At 38.9% G+C, this 22,990-nt stretch overlaps 1 long non-coding RNA gene across 1 annotated transcript in view; it reads left to right on the plus strand.

Moving 5' to 3' along the window:
- LOC135109404 (uncharacterized) overlaps positions 1-22,990 on the plus strand; it is a 105,408-nt gene that overhangs the window by 41,695 nt on the left and 40,723 nt on the right. The window contains exon 2 of the long non-coding RNA XR_010272691.1: positions 18,705-18,759. This is a non-coding gene — a long non-coding RNA (uncharacterized LOC135109404). The remainder of the gene's footprint in view (positions 1-18,704; positions 18,760-22,990) is intronic.

Consider the following 22,990-nt stretch of genomic DNA (forward strand, 5'->3'; position numbering starts at 1 on the left):
GAAAAATGTCATAAATGTGCCTGTGTGTGTGTGTGTGTGTGTGTGTGTGTGTGTGTGTGTGTGTGTGTGTGTGTGTGTGTGTGTGTACTGCAGTTTCCCTGTCCCTAGGAAGCCTTCCACTCTCAAAGGACGCGTTAATTAATAATTACACGGAAAACGGGCAGTTTTTTTTTTTTTTTTTACACACACACACACACACACACACACACACACACACACACACACACACAGAGAGAGAGAGAGAGAGAGAGAGAGAGAGAGAGAGAGAGAGAGAGAGAGAGAGAGAGAGCAAATGTCAAATGAAAGCACTATTTACTATTACTACACACACACACACACACACACACACACACACACACACACACACACACACACACACACACACACACACACACACACAACTAAAGTTTCTTAATAAAATACAAGCAAATAAACAAGCAGACAAAAAAAAAAAAGCAAGCAGATAGACAGGCAGAAAGGCAGACAGAGACAATCAGATAGACAGAACGGCAGGAACTAAAACAGACGACCAGACATAGAAATACAGACAAAAAAACAAGACAAACAGACGAATAAGAAGAAGCAAACAGATAGACAAACAAACGTACGGACAGATACAGACAGACAGGCACAAAACCTGACAAACAAGCAGGTAGGCACAGACAGATTAAGACAGACAGACATACAGACAGGCACAATACCAGACAGATGGACAGACAGACATATACAGACAGGGACAAATAGAGTTCAGGTTTCAGCGGCCCAATTACTTACTATTTTGGCAATTAATTGAATGGATGAATAGGATTGATATGCTTCAAAGAGAAAGATTTGTCCTGCTTTGTATATGCATGAATGAGTGTACAGATGTATAGTGGTATTGATAGACGCACGGATTGGTGGTTATACAGTCCAGCAAATTAGTGTCTTGTCTCTCTGCTGACGAAATGATCGAAACTCCCGCCCTTCTTGTTCACTTCACTGCATTTTTTGTGTAATGTTCCGCGGAGTTTCAGAATTTATTGGACAGAAATGTGGGAGGTGGTTTGTTCTCGGTGAGTGCAACACGTTATCTGACTTATGACCGATACCATACTGGGAATTCACTCCGTCCTCTATGAGATTCGTATTCTGTATTCTGAAACCCTTTGCTCTCTCACCACAACTATTTTCAAAGCCCGTAAATGATAAGCCATGTTCTCAAGAGTGTTTCTCCAGTTAACAATGCAGAAATTTTGTCAGTTTGCCACTACATCCATAAAAACACCTTTAAAAACCCTTGCAGCTTCAGCGATCGACTCACTAAAAAAACCTGACAGTTGGTACAGTCAACAGAAAAGAGGACGCAAGATTGAGAGAAAAACGCCAGACACAGTGGCAGTGAGGGACGCACGTACCTCGACTTATGACCGTCACTGTACAAGGAATTCTCTCCCCCTCCCACTATGATCTATGTGACTCCCAGTGTGATGAACGATAAGCCCTGTAAAGCCTCTATAACGAACCTATCCCTCGTGTTGGCGTTACAAATCCTCATCGATTTTTGTGCAATAAATTCTCCAATAAAGTTACCGAAAATATGTGAGTGGAAATGAGAGAGAGAGAGAGAGAGAGAGAGAGAGAGAGAGAGAGAGAGAGAGAGGGTGGGGGTGTGTGGGGGTGAATCCAGCCAGCACTTAATACCACGGCGCCACACACGGATTGGTGACAACGTTCCAGTGCCGCGTGAAGTAAATTGGCCAAATCGACGCTATTAAAAGGGACAAAGCCAGTTCAATTTCATCAGCCTCTCCTCTTTGAAGTGACTCGGTGTTTAGTGCAAGGTTTTGGAATGCTTTCAGCTTCACTACCACCGCGGCAGCTCCATACAAAACCCATCAGAAATTACTTGATATTTAGTTTTTTTTTTTTTTCTATTCAAATACTGGTTTTTATTTTATATTTTATTTTTATCTCTCACTTTGTATTTATTTATTTGCTTATTTATCTTTTTTTCCTGTTTTGTGAGTGTAGGTATGTCTGTGTTTGTGAGTGCAGATAACCAAATGAAACGCCACACACACACACACATGCAAACACACAGAGCCACCTAAATACTTTATATCTCGCAGATTTGTGGTCCTATAAATTCGCGAACTTTTATAAATAGCAGGTGTGGACAATACTGGACCATACAGACCTGACACTGTGGTGATATATGCTTCAGAATTAATAGGGAATAGCAGACGACGATAATTAAGAGAAATTATAAGGACTGGGACGATAATTAAGACTTTTCAAGGACGAGGATGATAATTAAGAGAACGAGGACGAAGAATTAACACATTATAACAAAATAAAGCAAAGAAAAAAAAACGAACGAAACATTAAAACACACCTCGAAAAGAACAGGCTTGGGTAAATATCCTGTTTCGCACAAGTAGCTCAATACGTTTAAAGGAATCATACCTTCCTTGTTTGCGAGTACCAAGAAACACAGTACTATACCACCAGGCAACGTATACCGGTTTGTTATCTGCCGTTCTCCTTTCCTTCTTTATCCCGTGAAACTGAATCTGAAAAAAAAACAAAAAAAAACTACGCCTTTGAATTCTGCAAGGGTACTCTTCTGGTATCTTTGCACGAGGAACATGGTGCTATATAACTTGTATTATTTTGGTTTAGTATCTCTCGGCCGTCTTTCCTTCTTTATTCCATTAAACTCGGCTATAAAAACTACACCTTTGAACTCTGTAAGGGAACTCTTCTGGTGTCAGTGTTTACGAGTATCGGGAAAGCGTACTGTGCAACCTGGCAACCACTACGTATTCTGGTCTAGCACCCATCATTCACCTCCTTTCTTAATCCCGTTAAACTGAACTTCATAAAACCCACGCCTTTGAGGTCTGCTCTACTCTCTTGTTACTTCCTGGAAACGGTGATGCCTTGATGTACTGGAGCGGCCACGTGCGGCTTCCCGAGGTTATGTTTACAAAGGGGGTGCACTGTCATTCTTTCGCAATATGGAAGGGTAACTGATAATACTGCCAGCGAAAGTGTATATATTAAACATTTACCCTGGAGGATTTAGCGTTATTATTATCCCTACAAGTAATGTAGTGTCAGTCCTTAAAATCCACTCCACGTTTAATAGAAGTAGCAATTATTATGCTCTTTTTTTCTCGTTTTTTTTTTTTCTTTTTTTCACTTTGCTGGATTCATTCATATATAAAATATTCCTTTCTTATTACAGTTCTTTCCTTTTCTTTTTACGGTTTGTTTGCACGTATCGTCGTGATTCATATTCGTCTTTCCTGTTTATTTTGTTCTTAGTTTCCCTGCATTACTCTCCCATCTGTTGTTACTACTTGGTGTTCTTTTCTTTTTTTTTTTCTCTTTTTCTGGAGTGGGTTTTCTATCGGTAGTCGAGATGTGTGGGTCAGCCGGATTGTACGACGCGTGATAGCTACTTATTTTATTTATTTATTTATTTTTATTTATTTTCTTTTTCAGTGACCCGTGGCAATCTTTGTGTTTTTGTCATGTTGACATGGGATGCGTGTGTGTGTGTGTGTGTAGTTAGAATTTTTCCCCTTGGTTTCTATGTTCAGTTTCTTGGTATTGCTGCTATTTTTGGAACCACCAATAGAAAAAAAAAAACAACAACTACGGGAACCTGACTAATAATTCGTGTGAGCTTTCGAAGTTGTCGCTATGAGAGAATCCGTTGTGGGGAGTTACTGTATTTGGGTCTGATTCTTACTGTTAGGTGTGTATTCTCAAAGATCTCAGTGTCTTACTCGACCATCATTTAACTGGCTACGGTAGATTATTCATATGAGAGTTCAAGGTTGCTTTCATGCTTATAATGATAGTCTGACGACGACTCAACGCCACCAATAGCAGAAAAAAAAATCACACACACACACACACACACACACACACACACACACACACACACACACACACACACATGCGACTTTGACTAATCATTTATGTAACCTTTCAAAATAGCCCTTATGAAAGAAAGTCTTTTCCTGCTGTGATAAATTACTGATTGGTCGGCTCATCAGTGGGTGTCGGCAGGAATAAGCAGCTTGGACAGTAGTATCCCGCGGGTGCAATCAGGTTAATGCTGTGGAGAGGTAATTGACGTGGAAAAGTGGTGTTGGGGATTAGCCTGGTTGCGCCCCTCACTAGTAACTCATTACATCAGTGCGTTATTAACCTTAGTACCAGCAATAGTGGTATCCCGAGGGCATTGTGAACTGTGTAGAGTCCGTAGTTTGAGATCATTAGAGTGGATGGATGATTATATACTAGTTTATTGATTTTTTTTTTTTCATCTTATTTATCTATTTATTTTTATTTTTTTATTTGTTTATTTATTTATTATTTATTTATTTATTTATTTTTTTATTTATTTATTTTTTTTTTTTTTGATGGGGAGTGGAGGGGGAGTCGTCACATAAACTTCGACCCTTAATCTCTCATAAATCTACTTCATTTAATTTTGTTCGCTGCAGTGAGAGCAGACTATGGATGTATTTAATTAATTCCTCCTTTGTTTTAATGCACTTGCTTTTAAATGCGAGGATCATAATTAGCGTCCATTCGCCATCATAGCAGGAAGACTTGAAAAAAAACTTGTCTGATTAATTATTCTCTTATTATGATGTACTTAATTCTTAGTTTGTTTGTTTGTTTGTTTGTTTTTTTATTATTATTATTCAAGACTATCGAAAAGCATCCCTCTCATAAACTTCTCCCATTCCGATGTTAAAATTCCTAATTCTGAAGAAGGAATCAGTACTTTTTTACTACGATGCATTTCCTTCGCTTTAAAACGTGATTATCGTATCTTACTCTCTACTTGTCGCAATATATTCACATCGTACACATTTACATTCTGACTTTTCTGGAGATCTAAGTGTATGTTGCTTTTAGGAATTTTTGTTTTTATTATTATGGAGGAGGGACACCGGCTAAGGGCAGCAAAATTAGAAGGAAAAGAAAAGGCCCACTGAGATGCCAGACACCACACACAAACAGAAACGATTGTCACAGGAATGCTTTTATCCTTGAATTACAGAAAACAGAGATCGATAAGGGTAAGCAATATTAAAAGATAAACAAGACTGCATGAGAATAATTGACAGTACATAGTTTCTTCCTATATAAAGACTTAAAAAAAGAACACCAACACATGACAAAGATCCTCTCATCAAACACTTACAGTACCTAGATAGACTGAACCTACACAAGAACACACCATTATCTCTGCAGTGCACGTGTATTTCCCGTCACTCACTCCACGTTCTCGTGGAAACTCGAAGGCCGCCGGCTGTTTGTGATGGAGCGGCGAGGCAACACACACCTACGGTCATTAATTAATCAGGTGGATGAGCGACTGAGTGCTGGCGGGAAGAAGCGACGGTTAATTATTCCATTGACGCCATGAGAGAGAGAGAGAGAGAGAGAGAGAGAGAGAGAGAGAGAGAGAGAGAGAGAGAGAGAGAGAGAGAGAGATTCAGATTATTCATTCCACGAGTTGTTATTAAGTACGATAATCACGTCTTTGTTATGTAAGTCAGCAGCATTGGAAGGAAGGCTGCCATAGTGCTAAACACGTTATATAAGAAGTTAAATCATATAAAATAGGTAATAAAATAATGTGCGTCATCTTAAACAATATATTTGCGTCAGTGTACAAGCAGTCAAGTAACTAAAACCACAGAACCTTGAGAGAGAGAGAGAGAGAGAGAGAGAGAGAGAGAGAGAGAGAGAGAGAGAGAGAGAGAGAGAGAGAGAGCGCATGTCTGCCTGCCTACCTGATTTTGACAGCTTCAAGAGAACACAATTCACAATAATCTCACCTTACCCAAAACAAGAACTTCGCCTCTCCCCTTCCCCTCCCCTTCCCTCCCCTTCCCCTTCCCCTCCACCAGCACCTCTCCACTGAAGTAACAAAGGCACACTGCGAGAGGGCTCACAGAAGGAGGCGCTGCTGGGAATGTGGTCGATTCAGGGCGAGAGGTTACTAATTACTGAGCGGTTGTTGTAGAGGGCGGAGAATTCAGGAGGTGAAGACTGGAATAGTGGAGAGAAGTTTGTGTTCTTAGTGATTCTTAGTGATTCTATTAATACTTCTTCTGATTTCTTAATATACTGCCATATGTTGCCTAGTACCTGCTGCCTAGAGAGAGAACACACACATAGTTCTAGTTACATATAGGAGTGCCGTTTGAATCCATAGGTGTCTGTTTCAGTAAAGGGTGTTTAGTTTAGGAAGAATACTTTTTTTTTTCTCATACGGTTGTTACTTCAATGCATCGCTAGCCATGATGAATGAGTGCGTGATTGTTCTTCCTTTTCGTTTCCGTGTCTCTTTATTTTATTTATTATATTTCTCTTCCTCGTCCTAGTCCTCCTCTTCCTCTTCCTCCTCCTCACCATCATCATCATCATCATTGTTTTTTTTTTTTCTCTCTCTCTCTTCCTTCCGTGTTTTTCTTTTTCATTTTTTTTTTTTTATCTCTCTAATCTACGTATCTGCAATCCTCTTCATTATAAAAACGCTATTTGATACAAGAATTAGAACTTTAATGTAAGATTCGCTTTGTCTTTCATATTAGTAGTGAAACATTCATTATTATCATCATTTTTCATTCCAATGCTTAATTTCATCTTTTTATTCCCATTTCTCTGATCCTGTAAAAAAAAAAAAAAAAAGATACGAATATTTTTCTTAAAAATTAAGATTTCACCTCTACGCAAAAAAAAAATAATAATAATAATATTTTTTTTTTCCTCACCCCTCTCATAAAACTCCACCACTGATCCCACATCCCATCTAAAAAGTTAAAAATATCCGGTATCCAAACGATTAAAATTTGAGGTACTGTGAATGGCCGTGTCCACGCTTTAATCTCGCGCCCCTCAATACGTCGCTCTGGTTCACTGACCTGCATTGGCGTGGCGGGGCGGCGCGTCAGTGCGTCTTTAACATACTTTGCCTGGTCGTCCCTCGCCACCCGTGATTTTATAGGGCGGGAAAATTTCAGTCGAGTCGCAGATCGTTCAATAAAGTTTGCATTACCGGAAATGTTATTGAGAGAGAGAGAGAGAGAGAGAGAGAGAGAGAGAGAGTCGTTTGCGAAATTAGAACCCTTATTGTTTCTTTTCATTTCCATTCGCTCTCTTTCTTTTTTACCTCTTCCTCTTTTTATGGTATATTTTTTCTCCTCCTCCTCCTCATCCTCCTCCTCCTCCTCCTCCTCCTCCTCCTCCTCCTCCTCCTCCTCCTCCTCCTCCTCCTCCTTGTCTGTCATATAAATTTCCACCGCTGAAAGTTATCTAATTTATAAGAGAGAGAGAGAGAGAGAGAGAGAGAGAGAGAGAGAGAGAGAGAGAGAGAGAGAGGAGAGGACGGGGGGGGCAAACGAACAAATTTATAGAGAGGCAAACCGATCAGCAAAAAAAATAAATAAATAAATAAATAAATAAATACAGGCATCGTAGGGGCCAGCCAGCCAGACAGACAGACAGACAGACAGAAAGACAGACAGAAAGACATTTATAAAAGAGATATAGGTAGGAAGGTAGTATATTTCGTTTTACAAATGTACAAAGCATGACCAAGAGCACCAGAATAATAAATCACCTCTTTCTACCAAATGATAAAATAGCTGCGCCAGATTTTGTTGAGGCGGCTTACTGGTTGACACTGCGAGTCATTTGTTCATTCTCTAAATAAACTACGGAGAATTTAACATACAGACAAATGGACAGCACCTGAAACACACACACACACACACACAAATCTCAATGATATTAAAAATGTTACAAATGGATTCCCGGAATGCATCTCTGTTAATACCCCAATCCCCTGTAGGAAGGCTGCGCAATATGAGAAACGCTTACGCAACACGCTCCCGCCGCCCACTATGGTTCTTAACACTTTAAAATACTGACGAGCCGCTCAACACGCTGCAATGTTACTGATGGCTTCCCTGGATGTCTCTATCTCATTACCAAAAACAATGAATGAGTATTTTCGTAGGCCGCGGTGAAATGAGAAGCTTCTTGTGTGTGTATTGCGTTCTCAAATACTTCCTACGCTAGACAGCAACTTTGTATCGTTCGCGGCGTCACCCTTTCGGAGCTGTTAGTGGCCATTATGTAAGACGTTTTTTTGTGGAGCTTTGTTAATGACTGTAGTATTAGTAGTATTAGTATTAGTAGTAGGAGTAATTGTTGTTGATGTGGTGGTAGTGGTGGTGGTCGTAGTAGAGTTATATAGAAGGACTGCCAAGTGGAGGCCTAACGGCTTTTTACAGTTTCCTTTATTTATTTATATTTTTTTAAAGAAAGAGGAAATGAAGGAAGAAAACGAAGAGAAGGGGTGCTTTTGTAACCACAGTAGGTAGTCTCAACTCTCCTACATAACATGTTGGAAATTACTGAAGCTATATAAGTCTTCCTCGTATATCATCTTATCCTAATTTTATATTTGGGAGAAAGACGTTTAGCATCTTAAGGCAATTTTATAACTCCTTTGCTTCTTTATTTTTCACGTAAAGCTTTTCTCTCAGTAAGGAAAGCTCTGGGTAAAAGTTACAAAAGGATAGCATTAAAGAGAAAAAAAAAGGAGCCATATACGAATCTCCTCCAGGTGTTTCTGTACCTTGAACACTTTGTCGCACTTAAGGTTCCGCTGGTTCATGTCATTTCCTTTCATATATTCACATTTTTAGTGCTTTTAAATATTTTTACCATACCATAATTTTCCTTTTAATATCAATATTTTAACCTGCCATCTTTGCTGCTTTCAACGTTTTGCAGTGGCGCCATGTGACCACGATGTTGCTGTGCCATGAAATCAAATCGAAACCTGTCCCTTGCATCTTTCTCCGTGACTCCCATCCTTTGCAGCTCTACCTCATTGCCAGTCCCCAAATAGTAGAGACAAAAAGATCATCCAAGGAGTAAATATAAAAGACAGAGATATCTCCCTTCACTCCACTTAACGTAAGATTAGAACACTTGGATACAGAAAGTGAAGTTGACAGAAAACATGTCAGACGTGGATTGTCCCTCCTAGGAAATGAACAAAGAAAAGTAACGATGCCTCGCCACCTTGAGGTCCACCAGGCCTTTGAGATGACGCCTCTCCTTCCCTTTGGTCTTGTGGCGCAGTAACAAGACCACCAGCCCAGAGAGAGAGAGAGAGAGAGAGAGAGAGAGAGAGAGAGAGAGAGAGAGAGAGAGAGACGCCAAACATCCTGACACTGTTTTAATTAGCATTTATATCATTACATTATTTTTTTATTCATGCGTTTGCTGATATCCGATGCTAGGGCAAAGAGGGCGTACACGTGGCAGTTCCAGCAGTGATAGAGAGTCCGGTTAGTTCTGGATCGAGTTCGTAGAGGGTACACGAGTCACGATGAAGCACCGCCTTGCCAATATAGGCTTAACTGCGAGGGAATACGTGGTTCAAAGGGCTTAGATGGGTTTGTTAAAATTTTAAACGACCATTGCCAAAGCTTATTGTCTTGTTGTTGTTGTTGTTGTTGTTGTTGTTGTTGTTGTTCTTCGTCTTCGTCTTCTTTTTCTTCTTTTTGACACCTTCTGTCGCATCTACAGTGGGTTCAGTGTATTCTCAGCTCTCCTCCACCATGCTCGGTCATACACACTGCCCTTCGACACTTTTTTTCTCTCTTTTTCTCTCTTGAGTCCATCCACCCTCCGCTTTGATCTTCCTCCTCATCTCCAGAACTGTATCTCCCTTTCTGTCCGAAGCTCATAGCATAAAGAAAATCTCTTCTCTCAAACACTAAGAACATTGGAAGGCACATCTATTAGCACTTCAATTACTGGGAATCATATTATCAAACCGGAGTCTTGTACAAAAACACAGTTACGAGTATAAGGAACATTTCAGTTCATATATGCTAGGAGTGAAGATACTCAAACTTATTAACTATTTCACTGTGATATGGAACAATTCACAACACTAAGGGCAATGTATGAATCTTTTAGACCATCTACGAGGAAGACAAGGGGGATGAAAAGAGTAGATTATCTAGCCTGTATTATGCCCAGAGGCGGCTTGAGCAAAAATAATAAATCTTTTTAAATAATTTGTGATTAAGGAGACATGTCAAATAACAGTGAAGTGGCCAATAAATCCATAGTCTTGAATGAAAACTAATCAGCTGATAGTCAAAAAAACCCACTACCAAACCTACACTCGACGAAAACATCCCAGACACGAGAGGAGAACCCGAATCTGGCACAAGTTCAAATGCTCGGAAACATTTCACTACGCCCTCTTGACTTAAGGCGTTCGTGCCGAGCCGCCGTTTGTCGATCGCCGTGTCTGAAGCAACCACAGGCGGGGGACCGTGGTGGGGGGGAGGGAGTTAAGGAGGCTGGGGGGTGGGAGACGGGGTAGAGTAGACTTACCAACCAACCTTTATGCAGCGCCGGTGAAGATTAGAGATTTTATTGTATTTTAAAGCTTCATTTTACGGCTGAGTCACGCGCTTGTCGGGGAAATGTTGTTGATTTATGTGAGTCGAGGAGGTGAGGTGTGTTATAGCGAGTGTTTCTTGTCGTTGTGCTCATTTTTACTGGTGGTTTTCTCAGATTATGTGTTTATGATTTTCTGGTTAATTTTTCCGTTTGTGTGTATGTATGTATGTATGTATGTATGTGTTTGTTTGTTTGTTTGTTTGTTCGTTTGTTTGGGTCTGTGTTTATGTCTGCCTGCCGTTCTGTCTGTGTATCTGTCTGCCTGCCTGTCTGTCTGTCTGCCTACCTGTCTGTCTGTCTGTCTGTCTGCCTGTCTGTTTATCTGCCTGCCTCTCTCTCTCTCTCTCTCTCTCTCTCTCTCTCTCTCTCTCTCTCTCTCTCTCTCTCTCTCTCTCTCTCTCTCTCTCTCTCTCTCTCTCTCTCTCTCTCTCTCTCTCTCCCCCCCCAACTACTACTACTACTACTACTACTACTACTACTACTACTACTACTACTAATAATAATAATAATAATAATAATAACAGCAACAACATCTACTGCTACTACTACTACTACTACTACTACTACTACTACAAACCACCACCACTGCCACCACCAACACCACCATCTCCACCACCACCACCACCACCACCACAAAACAGTCTCCCTGGATATGCACCCTCAACTTTTCCTCTCACTCCCCACACCAGGAAGCGCATGTGTGAGATCCCAATCGGCTTATGTGATTGGATGGGGGATTCGCGGTGCATTTGGTGCCGGCGCCTTGAAGGTAAAATGTTGCAAAGTAAAGGAGGCGTGTTGTTCAGAACTGTTACAAGACCTACGTATATTGAATTGGGGTAAATAGTGTAGATAGTACGTACCACGCTTAACAAAAGGGTCCTGTTTTTTTTTTTTTTCTGTGTTGTTGGGAATTGTTATAAGACGTACGCATATTGGATAGATTTAACCCCTTTCCGTGTAATATGCAACAGTTCTCGACGCTGAAAACAATGAATGCAATTTTTATAAGCGTCTGTAAAAAAAGAAAAGGGATTACAAGAATAAGTTTGAAATTTCTATTGGCATTAGAACAAAGGAAAATATCTCACAGTGGCTAGTGATTAAGGAAAGATGTCAAATAGTTGTGTTAATTAAATGACACGGGAGACACATATTTATATGTTATGTTTTATTTATTTTTTTTCTTTCTGAAGGGCTTAACAAAATCGTTCTGGTGTGATGTATGTGTGTTATCTGTTTGAGGGTGGTAAAAGAAAAATCATGCTCTTGTTAGCTTTAAAAGGCATAGACAGCATGTAACACAGGTAATAAAATAGTCATGTTGTGTTGTAATTCATTTTCCTGTGTTCCTCGAAGCTGTCAGAAGACTTGCATACACTAGTTAGCTTTAAATGGCGTGGGCAGCGCATAAAACACTTGATAAAATAGTCCTGCTATGCTGTAACTGTAATTCCATCTGTATCTATTAATACGGAATTCCTGGTCCACCTAAATTACAGAATGCCTGGGAGTTTTCTTCCACCTATACAAAATTATAGTTCAAGTAAAAATTATATAATAACTATGCATGCCTGTTGATGTGCTGCGAATACATGATTTTTAATGTCTTTTTTTTTTTCTATCATTTTATGGTTGTGAAAGTGCAGTGTTATTACAATCTGATGACTTATGACATATTCCTAAACATTCCGCACTCTCATAAGGTATATTTCCAAATGCCACAGCAATGATTTTTTCAGGATTTTATTTATATATATATATATTTTTTTTTTTCACACTAACGCAGAATCCTTGTTAAGCTGCCACTGGAGTCTTGAAAACGTCCCTGAAAACCCTCAAGTGACTTTCTCTAGAGCCTGGAAAAATGTAGAGGAAAAAGGTGCGGAAATGTTTAAGAACACTGTCTTTAGACTTGAACCAAATGAGTGTGTATCAAATTTTAAACAAGGTGAACTGCGGGATACAGCGTGGTGGAGGATGGACATTGATTAGTGTAGTAGTAGTAGTAGTAGTAGTAGTAGTAGTAGTAGTAGTAGTAGTAGTAGTAGTAGTAGTAGTAGTAGTAGTAGTAGTAGTAGTAACAGTAACATCATCATCATTATCTGATGCCTTGCAAGTTTGACCAATGAAGATCTGGAGACGATATGAGAAGGAGCAAGACATGACAGGGATGAACATCAGAGAAGAGATCGTTTGTGACTGCAAAAACTGGGCGACTCTCAATCCTTCCAACCGCGTGAGGGAAACATGGACGATAAACAAAACGATGACAATGACACTGATGATGATAAATATAATTCAAGCAGTGACATCCTTTGTTTCTGTGTATAGTAAAATCGAGTAAGATGTCAACGTGATATCCCCATGTGTTCGCGGTTGTACCCTAGGCTTGACAGAAAACGGAGTGTGTATTTGTACTGGTATTGATGTGTCTGTCACCGAGGCTCCAGAGTGTCGCGGCCCCGTGAGTGTAAACCGAGGCGGCGGAACGCGAGAATGAGAAAGATTTGCCTGTCGTATTCACCTGAGGAGGCCGGACGTCGTGCTGGGAACTTCCGCGTGCTGGGAATCCCCGGGTGATTTTTCGTGTGTGTCTAGGGATCTGTGTGTACTTTGCTCTCGCGTGAAGTGCTTCGAAATTCAGGTCATGGAAAGGAGTGACTTTTTTTTGTCATCACATTTCAATCTGTTGGAATCTGTGATGTGCATTCAATGAAATGATCGTGGTCTTTATAGTTTACCATATTTATTTTACCAATTCAGTGCTATTTGAAACATCCTTCCTTAATTACTAGCCACTCTGAGACATTCTTGTTCCAAATATTGTACTGGCTAAAAATGACCAAATCTATTCTTTTTTTTATTTTCTTTCTTGCAGATGATTATGAAGATTCCACACATTGCTTTTAGTGCTGTGAATTATTGCATATTGCAGTGAAACGGTCGATTTCAGACTTTCATGATTGTTTGCTGATAGAATATATTCCTGGTTTTGAATAAGAAGGTCGTGATCTTGATGGTTAACACTTTCAATTAATCTCAAGGAATTGTGATCGATTGCTAATAAAATATATCCTGGATTTAAAAACGTGTTCTTGATAATATAGTTCCGGTATAATCTTTAATTTCATTGGCTCGCTCTCGCTTCCTGATGGAATATTTGAATTAATATGATATCTATCTTTCCATGAATCATATTTCTTTTGGAAGCGCTAAAATTTGTGAAAAAAAAACTCGCAGTATCATCAAAGACAAAAAGCTCCATACTTCACTGAATGGACCAATTGTTATCAATAAAGCTTTACAAAGGAGAGTAATGGAGGTCCTTTTATGGGTGAGTGAGAGGGGATGTCATTAACTCTTGCCGCCATAAATCCATGCGCCTGTTTGATCATTAAATGTCATAATTGCCTTATAGTTATGGCGGCTACTGATGGCTGGACGCTGTTACTGGGGAAGCCCGACTCTGCATTGATGGTGACACTTGTAATTGACTCTTCCATTTAGTTGTTAATGGGATAGACTCGATGCTGCAATGTGTGTGGTGGTTTTTTCCTTCTTCTTAATGACTGGTGTTACTCAATTTGTATTCGGTTATATTAAGTGGAAGGGTGATAGATTTGACTTGATTTTTTTTTTATCTTTTCTTTATTATACTCGTTTCCAATAACATTGCTAATAACATTTCCGTTATTGTTAGTCTTTCCTTTTGTGTTGTCTTGGAGGTTCTGGCTGTATGAATTTCATGATTTTAGTAATAATCTCTGTTTTTCACGTTTGCATACACATAACCATTTTACGGATCTACATTAAGCTTTTTTTTTTATGAGTATGGCTTTGATAGCAATGAATATACCGATGAAACAATTAACATCACCATGAGTAGCAATTATTCGATGATTGAAATACTGAAATAACATTGGCTTTTTTCCGTCCGAGGGATAGGTCAGTTTAGGTTAGCTCAAATTTTGATTAATTCAGTTCATTTTCACGGATGATTCCTTTATTGCGTAGATCACGATATAAAAAAAAATGTATAGAAATGGAACCTCAAAATTAATATGCTAAGATAATTTCCGTAAAAAGCTCAGAAGAAGAAAATTAAATATAACAAGTGATACAAGTAATGTTTGCCTTGCCATCATTGCGACAACAAGGAAGGAAGGATATTGGGTGTCCAGTGACTGACTCCGCTTTATTGGCTCTTACTCGGCCCTGTAACATATTGGCGTGTCCCGGAAGTGTTCAGCAGCAGTTAGGAGTGACGAAGTGATGAACCCCTGTGGCCCGGCAGTGTGGTGTGTTGTGTATCTGGGAATATGACCTCTGAGTTACGCTTTAGTCATGGACAGAAGGTAATGATATTTGTTTCCTGTCAAAATGTGGAGAATTCAGAGTAATTATTCCTTATCAAAACTCTTATTGCCTAATTATTCCTTATCAAAATTCTTATTCCTTAATTACTTCGTATCAAAGTGTGGCAAATTTAACTATTTAAGATTAAAAAAAAAAACGTATTTAGATTTAAGTTTGTATTCTTAATTTCTTTGTTCTCTCATCTGCACTATTTTCAAAGCCACAAAGGTGATTAGTCATGATGATTTTTTTCCCACCGATGAAGCAGGATCTGTCTTGAAATATCACGGAAACCGTGAAAACGCCCTTGAAAATAGTAATTGTGGTGTCGTTTTGCCTTGGACTGAAAGAAAGTGATGTGACAGCAGTAGTTTAGCGCTGTAATGCCGAGAGATTGAGCTGATGAGTTGTCAGGAGTTGCTTTGCCAGTTGTTAAGTTCAGTGAGTAAGAGCCAAATTATTAAAGAATTTTTTTACCTGAGTTGAATTTAGTGGATCGGTTCAGGGAAGACTTGTCGTGGAGCCGTACAAGCGTTGACTAGATTTTAATTAAGTTTCCCTCTCATTATCCCTTCGTCAGGCGGTGTTTTGGATATCATGCCACTCGAAGCTTCGGGAAGAAGCACTTGATTACTGGCACATGACATGTTCCAGGAAACGAGAGGGACTTAATACCAACGGGAATATGATAAGAGAACGTTGTCTTTAAGGCTGTAGACGAGAGGGACACGACACACTGACTGTTGTCTTTGTTTGTGTGGAATCAACTTAGTTTCATTTTCTTCTTGTATTTTGCTTCTTTGGCATATACTCAAAGGGAATTAGGCATGAAATTGTGCAAGGCATGTCTTAAAATATAAACTCACACCGGCTGTTGCTTTTATTTATTAAGAATCAAATCAGTTTGTTTTCTTCTGTATTTTACCTCTGGCATATACTCATATAAGGGAATTTAAGTATAAAAATTATGCAAGACCCCATTGCTGAAGAATAACTACGCATAAGAAGTGAAATAGCCTTAATAAATGTATACTGGGACTGCTACGTGTAGGCCTACTGGCTTCTTGTAGCTTTCCTATTCTATTGATATTCTATTGATATTGATATTCTGTTGATATTCTTATGTTAGGTAAATGCATATTTGAATGAATAGAAGAGTCTGGCAAGAAAATATGGATTCCTTAAGGATGAACAGCGGGAGAACACCAGAATAATCGATATGTACCTTAATAGAATTTGGAAACATGAGCCACATCGCAGTAAATCGTGGTCCGCTTGTCTATATATTAAAGTTTACTTCTCCTATATTTCAACAGAGAATAAGCACACTTTTACTCAGGGCACAGGAAAAAATCATCCCCTGTTGTGATTCCCAGCGACAGCAGCAGATGACAACAGCAAGAAGATTCGTCACTAACACTCCCTGAAGCGTTTCCAAGATTCCTGCAGTTGGCTGCCGCTCCTGATACGGTGCAATAATGTTGAGTCAGTTACTACACTGCCAATAAACATTTCCCAGAGCACAGAAAGATTTATCATAACACTTTTTCGTTGAATCTGCAGAAATATACGTTTATTATTTTTATTTTATTTTTTTGACAATGTCCTCAATTTACGAATTATTTTTGAGATAGAAATTAACTTAAAGTGATAATAGAGTGAAGTGGTCATAATGGTTAGTTGTCTATATCTATTTAAGTTATTGTATCTATCAATCAGTCTATCCATCTGTGTATCTATTTATCTATGTATCTGTATCCATCTGTTTATCTATTTTTCTGTCTGTCTATCTATATGTCTACTTATTTATCTATCCATCTATTTATCTATATCTTTCTATCTATCTATCTATCTATATGTCTGTCTGTCTGTCTGTCTATCCGTCTGTCTATCTATCTGTATCTAATTATCTATCTGTATCTGTATCTGTTTATCTGTCTATCCATCTATCTACCCGCCCACCTATATATATCTATTCTACCTATCTGTTCTAACTATCTCTTTAGGTAACTGTCTAAATCACACACACACACACACACACACACACACACACACACACACACACACACACACACGGGAGAGCTTATTGGACACAGGTGCGTGAGGTAAAGGCTGCGGGAAGGATTCTTGCCCCTAAGAGTGAGGTAAACCCGCCTCGATGGACACCAGCCGTTGCATCACACTGGGGGGCGCTTGTCAACACTCCTGCGGTGTCTGTTGTTTGTTGTTCCCAATGCGTCTCTCTGAATTTACTGAAGCGAAGCGTGTTAGTGAATGTTAACGATTTCAGTACGATATAAAACAATTTTCATCACTAAAGACAGGAGATGATAGTGTTAGTTTCTCTTGGTGGTCTTAACCTTTGCAGTAATTCAGGACATTAAAGACACAGCAGAAAATAAGAGTAGGTTTTTTTTTTTTTCTTGGTATTGTTAAGCATTTTTCTATGATATGCAATTCACAGCACTAGAACACAACAGAAAATGTATGTTAGCAGTAGTTTTCCTAGTAGTGTTGGCCATTTTACTACAATATGCAACAATTTACAGCACTAAAGACTTCAAGAAATAGCTGTAGTTTTTTTTTTTTTTTTTTTTTACTTTTTATGTTGAAAAAGGTGAAGGGTGAAGGAATTAATCAACCATATACCTTTATTGGTGGTATCTTATCTTCCTACATATATCTACATATATCTTGACAAGCACCCACAACAACAAAAATAGGAATTAACGTATAGATTTTCAAGTTTTTAAGCAGAACAATACACAGAGGTGGCTGAAGAACAATAAAGAAGGTCTCAGAGTGGACTATGGTTAAAAGATGTGCCATATATAACTAGAATAAGTAAAAGGGTTAAAAGAGTGGCTATCTTGAAGTAAGTAAGGGAGAGAGAAGAGGCAGAAAATGTACGAATGTTGATGAAAAGATGCAATGTCTGTGTTTCTGCTTTTGTTTTGGATGCTCGAGTGAAGCATTTGTGAAATGGTGATGTGTTGATTTATTCTTTTACTGTTATGTGGTGGAGTGAAAGTTGTCGAAATATATGTACGTATGTGGTGTGAAAAGGAAATTTTTAGAATTGTATTAATGTGTGTGTGAATGGTTTTGTTCTTCCTGGTGCTCGAGTGAAGCTTTCGTGAAATGGTGATATGTTGATTTATTGTTGAAACTTGTAGAAATAAATAGTATGAAAATGAAATTTTTAGAAATATATTTATGTGATGTAGGATTTTTTTAATATATTCAGTAATTCTGGTAATGATTTTGTGATTCAGCTGTCCATTCATTCATTCAATTATTCATTCATCCATTCACTCACTTGTACATTCATATATCCACTTATCCCATTGACTCACTGATATCTCCCTTTGATGTACATTTATATTGCTTTTGATCTGTTTGCCTGCATTTGACGCCGCGCCACGAGCGTTACTGTGATAGCCGTTCACATTTATCATATAGTCACACTTTATGCATTTACCGACCACTGCACTATCAGTTATGCGAATACCAGATAACTCTGTTTATATATTTATTATTTGTTTTCCTTCCGTAGGGACACGTTTGGAGACAGGTTGTTAATTGGAAAGATGGTAGGAAAACTTAGATTAAAGCAAAAATATTGTTTATATACTTTTTGTCTACAGAAAGAGAGGAAGAACTGTTGAAATTGAATCATGATGAAATATAGTCTTAGTTTTCTTACCAACATTCTTTGCTTTACATCTTATTTATTTTATTTATTTATTTTTTTATTTAGTTGTCATTATTTTATCTATTTATTTATTTATTTATTTTCTTACTAGCGTGTATTCCACTCTTTTCAGATCTGAGGTGCCGCCACGCTGGTGCTGGCTGCGGTGTGAAGGGCGTCCTGGCGGGGTGAGTACTGGTGAATCTGTTGTGTGTTGAGGCGGGGGCTTCTGCTGGTTTGCTTGTGGAAGGAGAGGAAAGGGACTCAGTTCTGTCTCGTATTTTTCACCTAGACTGATGCTGGCTTGATATAATTGAGTTTTTTGTCCGATAGATATTTCTCTGAGATGCCGAACACAAATTTGGTTCATTAATTTTACGGAACTATATTCCCACGATTTATTGTAATTAAACCCTTATCTATTCGCTATGCTTTCAAATATATACATGCTAAGCACAAAATACTAAAATAAGACTTAAATGCTTTTAATATTAGTAATTACTGAATGAATACCAAATACGTCATGAAATGTTTGTCCCCACGCTTCCTCCAAAAAGACACCAGATGGACTTTCTTTGCATTGATAGACGCTGATGTTGGTGATGAGTGAGATTCCTTTAACCAGTGCCATGATTTCTGTCCATTATCATGATACTGTGAAGGTTTATTGAGGCGTTCAGCTTGAAATGTGTGATTTATTCTTTTGCTGAGGACACCTTGAACATTTATTATATTTTCCGTCCCTGCGCGTTGGCAGAATTATTTTGTCTTTAATATTTCGCTGAAAAGAAAAATTTTCACAGAATAAGGAAAGCACCATTGACAGTCGCGTCTAATTGTTCTCTCGACTCTTTCCGGAAACGTAATTGTGAAGGACATTCCCTAACTAGATTAAATGCCCCTTGATAACCTCCTAACCCAAATTATATCATCACTTACAGTAAGCAGGCTATTAGATGACGATAGATTTACTATAGAGATGTCCTGCACCATTACGTTTGGAAACAGGGTCGGGAGAAGATGACCTTGTGCTGGTGACAGTAAAAGCCTCGTTATCTCTTGAATATTCGTAACATTGAGGCCAAAAAAGTTCAACATAAAAATGCATAACATCGTATCGCAGAGGACAAAGATCGACATGTGTGTGAATATAGGTGGATGAAAACAGTTAATACACGGCATAAGCTGCTGTTTTTTTTTTCTCTCTTTTCTTTTTTTTTTTTTTTAACGTTGGCACGCATATAGCATCTGTACCATATAACATACATGTGTACCAGACGAAGGACACGAATCGCTCCCGGTCGGATCCTAATGCGGTGAATACTGGCGCTGTACTGACGTCATAATTACTGCAATGAATAAGCGCTTGTCGGTGAAAGTGGGATAGGAGGTTAATGTGTGTGTGTGTGTGTGTGTGTGTGTGTGTGTGTACTGCCCCGTTTCCCGCACGTCAGCGTATGTATATGGATGCGATACTCCCTGATCTGTGTGTCCAGGCTTTCAGTGCTTGTGGTGACTCTGACCCACACACAAGGCTGTAGTGCGTGCGTCCCGGTCACTTCCACATCTGTCACCCTGCAGCCTTGGCCCTGTTACCCTGTTCTCCCCTTCTCCTCTTTCCTCTCTCCTCTCTGCATCTCCCCTGCCTCCTATCTCTTCCCTCTCACGGCCCTGGCCTCTTTCCACTCCCATTCTCAATATCCCACTCCCCTTACTTGTTTCCCCCTTTCACAGGCTTCCATCGCCCTCTCCCTCACAATGTCCCCTCGCTCTCCCTCTCTGCTTGAATGGGGGACTTCAATAAAAAATGTTGGCAGTTATCATATGGTTGCTGTTGATCCTTTGCCTCTTCCTCAACAATAAATGAAATAGTGGTTGTTTTGAATTGTTTTCAGTTGTGGTCGTCCTTCAGTATTCAGTATTGTGTAAAAAGTAGCTTCCTTGGACACACATAAAACACAAAGAGCTAATAGCTCTAGAAGGTTTATTTTGTCTTTTACAGGCCACATAACTAACAACCTAGTAAAATAGATACGTCAGTAGACACAATTGAAACACATGAGTTGATAGAAGCTTTATTTTGTCTTTTCTAGGTCACATAGCTGAGAGACTATAGTGCAAAAATGTGTCTGAAAAGATGCAGGAGAATATGAGAGAACCATTTAATAGTGAAAGAACTGGTAAAGGAAATTGTGTGATATATTTCTACGGTCTTATGTCCAGTGAAGGAGATGGATTTGGAAACAATGCTGGTCATTCATTTGGACCAGTGTCGCTCTTCTGGGGTATCTGCTGGATTAAATTGAATACTGCATCATTAATCACTCTTTATATATTCAAAGGCCGTGCCAGATATTGGTTTTACCTCCGCCAATATTGATTTTAGCGTAAATTTCAGCTTATTTTATTCACCGTTTGTAGCTGACTGTTTGGCACACCACCACCTCTGGGAAGGCGGTGTTTTCTCGTATTCCAAGGTGGAGACAAACTAAAGAGTGGCATCATCATTCCTTGTACTTCTTATGTTGTTCTTTGTTGACATTATGCACACTTGTAAGGGAGAATGGGAGATGACTTTGCTTTGGTATTTATGTTTCTGTTTGTAAGTTTTAATGAATACCCAGTTATTTTTAGTTTTTTTTTTCTTTTTTTTTTCTTTTTCTTCTTCTTATGTCGTTGGTTTGGTATTCATGTTTTTGTTTGTAGGTTTTAATGAATTTCTAGTTATTTTCCAGTAGTTTTGTTTTAATGTTTGCGTAAGAGGTTGTTCATTTAAAGTGACGTTTTTCATTATTCCTTGTATTTTTTTTTTTTTTTTTGGTCATTATTTTAACATTCATCACATGCACACTTACAAGGGAGAATAGATTAATTTTTTTTTTTTTTTTTTGTTTTCTTTTTTTTTCCGGGCTATTTAGCTATTTAAGAGGGTGTAGTATAAAATGTGTCAAAAAGATTGTAGATAATTAGGGAAAAAAATGTCTTAGTGAAATGATGAAAGGTTGCTGAGTGATCGACGTTCAATTAATAAATCGTAATAATAAAATGATAATGACACTCAGATTTAAATGTCGTTCTCTTCATGTCAGGTAAAATATTAATTCGCAATGTTTTCCATTAAACTTTTGTCCAAATTATAACCTGACACATCCAAAACTAAATCTGCCAATGTACACATCATGAATTCAACATAAGAACCTCGTTTTTTATTAACTTTTTTTTTTTTAAGTGAGTTGATAACATTACTCCTTGCTTTATTTTTGTTAAGAGCACCATTGACCAACCAATATTTACACAAACTCAACCATTACCACGACATTGGCTCAGTTTTCACTCCGAATGCGGTAAGATTGTATTCAGATAAAAATGTTAAAAATTATCTCTTCTTTGCTCAGTCATTATATCCCACGTCTCTCCATTCACTCTTTCTCGACTCTTCAAAAGCTGATTTAGCACAGGAAACAAAAAAGTGGGCTATTTTACCGCAGAAAGACACATTTTAGATTAATAAAAGCATTCCGTATAGACTCAAAGCCCCACTTAGGCAGAGTGACCAAAGTTCCAGGAAGCAGTGGCGCCAGCTGGTGACACCTTTGAAAAAAACCCTGTGTCTTTTCCTTGCAAGCCTTTTTTTCTCAATTGACACACACGGGGACATATTCCTCAGGCTACCTTTTTCTTTCTTTCCCTTTCTCCCTATCCCCGCCCCAGCCTGTGTCCCCCCCAAGCTTCTTTCATCCTCTCCCTCCCTAACTCCCCATCTCAACACACTCCCTCCCTTTCATCCCTCCCGGCCGAGTTTTTACCGCTTTTTTTGGCAGCCTCCCTCATGTGCAACGGGGTTCATACACACACAAACACACACACACACCTCTATGTATGCGTGTGTTAGAGAGAGAGAGAGAGAGAGAGAGAGAGAGAGAGAGAGAGAGAGAGAGAGAGAGAGAGAGAGAGAGAGAGAGAGGGGTTGGGTAGAACGAACTACATGAATTTTCATAGGTACACGCAAAACACACACACACACACACACACACACACACACACACACACACACACACACACACACACACACACACACACACACATACACACACACACACACACTCACACACACACACACACACACACACACACACACACACACACACACACACACACACACACACACACACACAGAGAGAGAGAGAGAGAGAGAGAGAGAGAGAGAGAGAGAAAGAGATGAACGTACATTCATTCTGTGACTAAAACTGCTAAAGCATTTATCAACACAACCATGACCGAACACAGATACAACTTGTACACAAAATACATGCATAACCTTTTAATACAAGTCTTATATTCACGTGGCGGGCGGGAGTCAAGGTTTACCATTCATTTCATCCTGTCACAGCATTGTTAGGAAATTAATGTTTCACGTCA

This window comes from Scylla paramamosain, chromosome 18, assembly GCF_035594125.1.
Source record: "Scylla paramamosain isolate STU-SP2022 chromosome 18, ASM3559412v1, whole genome shotgun sequence".
Classification (NCBI taxonomy): domain Eukaryota; kingdom Metazoa; phylum Arthropoda; class Malacostraca; order Decapoda; family Portunidae; genus Scylla; species Scylla paramamosain.